This window comes from Triticum dicoccoides, chromosome 3B, assembly GCF_002162155.2.
Source record: "Triticum dicoccoides isolate Atlit2015 ecotype Zavitan chromosome 3B, WEW_v2.0, whole genome shotgun sequence".
NCBI classification, from domain to species: Eukaryota; Viridiplantae; Streptophyta; class Magnoliopsida; order Poales; family Poaceae; genus Triticum; species Triticum dicoccoides.
The window spans coordinates 854,386,491-854,390,111 of NC_041385.1; the positions used below are offsets into that span (position 1 = coordinate 854,386,491).

At 37.0% G+C, this 3,621-nt stretch overlaps 1 long non-coding RNA gene across 1 annotated transcript; it reads left to right on the forward strand.

The window, feature by feature from the left end:
• Positions 1–547: 547 nt before the first annotated feature.
• On the forward strand, positions 548–1,504 carry LOC119282691. Its single transcript, XR_005138837.1, has 2 exons — positions 548–953; positions 1,186–1,504. It is a non-coding gene; the product is annotated as an uncharacterized LOC119282691 (long non-coding RNA).
• Positions 1,505–3,621: the final 2,117 nt, after the last annotated feature.

Genomic DNA, 3,621 nt, shown 5'->3' on the forward strand with positions numbered 1-3,621 from the left:
CAATAGGAACTTGTTGAAGCGGGACACCATATATGATCATTTGGTGTGTGATCGAATGCTACTTGGATACACAGTTTGGGGTTGTCATGGTGAAACTGTAGGATACATCTCCTCTTAACAAACGAAAAAGGTCAAAACAGGAAGGCATAAACTCTAATATGCGCTAGTCCATGATGTTTTCGGGAACATAGATAATGGGTCTCAAGTGAATGAATTCGATGACCCAAACCCTCCACAACATGGGCCAGATCTGAAACCCAAGCCTTTTATGACTTGTTGAGAGAAGCAGATGAACCTTTGTGGAAAAGGATATTAGATTGCTCACCCGGGGCCAGTTAATGCAGCCAAAAGATATTGCGCTTTCAACTCCCGAGGCTACCATTTTTAGGCCTAAACGCTTGGATAAAGAGACACAAAATAGTGGAGTCATGGTAACTGCAAAAACTTCTAGTCATGATTCAGCACATGGTGCCAATCATGTTTTACGTGATGTGACGTACTACGGGACGGTAATTGATATTGTCGAGCTAAACTACTCTGGACAGTTTTCAATGGTGTTGTTTAAATGTGAATGGGTTAATGTGTTCTCAGAAACAGGAATGAAAAAAGACAAGTACGGTTACACACTTGTCAACTTCTCACATCTAATACACAAAGGAGAAAAGATTGAGCATGAGCCTTTTATTTTCCCTAACCAGGCGAATCAAGTGTTCTATGTGGAAGATGAATTGAATCCAGGTTGGTCTGTGGTAATGAAGTTGCCAAAGCCTTGAGATGTATATGACTTCGGCAACTTGGAATGGGAAGCGCAGACAGAAAATGAGCCATTCCATGTTTCACGCTTGGAGAGAGAGTTTGAAAAGAAAGAACAATGAACAACATTGGGTTAGAACAGACGTTGAGGGGACAATAGTGGATGCTAATAATGCTTCGAGAAATGAAGAATAGTTGAGGTTAGTAGCAATATGTTCTTGTGTTTCCATATTAGATTTGCAAGATGTGTTTTTACCTATAATATAATTTGTTGTTCAATCTTTCTATTCTTCAATTATGTTTTGTGCATTCTTTATTTTATGTTGGGTTGACACTTTCATTTCAGATATGAAATTTAGTGATAAAACTAGCACAAAATGTCTCTTCTATTTTCTTGTTCGTGTTTTGAATTATTTTGGCTGCATGCTACAGGTTCAGACTACATGCTACATGGAGGCATGGAGGGGGTGGTCGGTTGTGTGCTTTGTGTTGGTACAAAACAGCCTACTCTTTTCTGCTTGCTGGCTTTCTGCTGACTACTTGACCAACTTGCTTGGTGATATACTGCTGTGTGAGACCATGTGTTGGTCAAAACTTAGTATACTCTTATATTTATGCTTGGTAATTCGGTCAGCTGCGACACCACGTGCTTGTTTGGAACATCATTTTGTACTTTGGTCAACAACAGTTCAGAATTGAGATACACGCAGCTTGTTTGGAACTTTATTTTGTATACTTTGTTAACAGTTCAGAATTGGCATACTCTTGCAGTGTTCAAAAATCCTGTTTTGCGATCACATGTTGCCATTTTTTTAAAAGTCTGAATCTATCCTGAAGTAGTATATATGTTTTAGTTTCTCTACATATACTTCTCTTGCTGATGATTAGATTAGATGGTTAAAAGACTAGACTCTCATGTGCAAGATGAAAGTTCAATGTTGATCGAAGTCTTTTTCTCCCAAGGGTGAAGGCGGATTTTGTACCAAGTAGAAAGTTCAATGTTCTGCCAATGACACTCAGCTTTCTCATGATTTTTGCTCTTTGAACCCAGCTATCAAAATGCATTCAAATTTAGGTTTTCATTATTCCAATTACACGAAATAGTATCTATTGAATATGTCTCCCTATCTCGACGAATTAGCAGGAATTCTGAATCAGGGTGGTCCAACTAATAAAAAAAGTCACAGATATAACATGTCTAACATACAGTATACCTTTGATCGAAAACCGCTTCCCAAATACAACACGTCAACATACTTTGATACTTTATAATAAAAATATGGATCAATAAATCTTCAAAGCATATTAAATTAATTAAGTCCAAAATTACTTAAAAGTAGCTAGCGCACCTTTTAATTTTAACAAATTTTGGAAGTAGAAAACATTGTTTTTTTGAATACCCAAAAGAGATGCACATCTTTTATATTAAGATAAGAGAAAAAATATTTACAAGATTACGAACACACGCACAATACAAAGCACAAAACTTTGAGTTTGCACTCTCATCCAGTCTTAAAAAATAGGGTCATACGTACCCACGTAAAGGGAAATAATCTTTTTTAGAATTTTGTACAGGGAAATATCTTTTTTTGAAGAACTTACAGGAAAAAGTCAGCTGCTATATTTTGAGTCCTGCCTTCTGTCGGCTTTGGTAGGTGGGCTACGCCAATTGTTTTATCCTAATATATCCCGCCAGTAATCAAACACGCATCCTCTAAACTTCTATACATAGCTAACTTGTGAATGGCACAAGCCCATAACTATTACCTCAGAGGCCACGTGCGATGGGATCGACCTAAGAATTGATCGCATGCATCTTGCAACAAGTCTTCTCATGACAAGAAAGAAAAATTCAATCCAATATTATTACGTGTGTAACATTTACCAACGTAGATCACCTATGTGTTACAAACTTGCAACACAACATTGCACATCATATATGTGTTACAATCTTGTAACACTCTCTCAACCGGCTTAAATAATGTGTTACATCACTGTAACACATTCGACGTATGTGGAATATGTGTTACAACATCGGAACACTTCGCACAGAATGTGTTACAACTTAGGTGTTGACACAAATTTTGTCTGATCGGGATTTCAACCAGTAACACATGCTTTCTTGTGTTACCAAAGCTAATTCCTGTAGTAGTGATACCACTCTCTGACTTTTCTAGGGAATTTTTATAACAGCGGTAAACTTTCTGTTTTCAAACAGCAACATGTATACTAGCAAAATAAGCATGGCAAAGGCTATCCTTGACTTTTTTATTGAAACTAAAGATGCAAAAAATTATTCTAACTAACAGCAAGCACAAACTAGCAAAATAAAATGACGCTCCAAGCAAAACACATATCATGTGGCGAATAAAAATATAGCTCCAAGTAAAGTTATCGATGAACGAAGACAAAAGAGGGGATGCCTTCCGGGGCATCCCCATGCTTAGGCTCTTGGTTGTCCTTGAATATTATCTTGGGGTGCCTTGGGCATCCCCAAGCTTAGGCTCTTTCCATTCCTTATTCCATAGTCCACCGAATCTTTACCCAAAGCTTGAAAACTTCAACCACACAAAACTCAAAACAATACTCGTAAGCTCCGTTAGTATAAGAAAATAAAATCACCACTTAGATACTGTAATGAACTCATTCTTTATTCATATTGGTTTAATATCTACTGTATTCTAACTTCTCTATGGTTCATACCCTCCGATACTACTCATAGATGCATCAAAATAAGCAAACAACACAATGAAAACAGAATCTGTCAAAAACAGCACATTCTGTAGTAATATGTATCGAACGTATACTTATGGAACCCCAAAAATTATGAAATAAATTGCTGGACCTGAGTAATTTGTCTGTTAATCA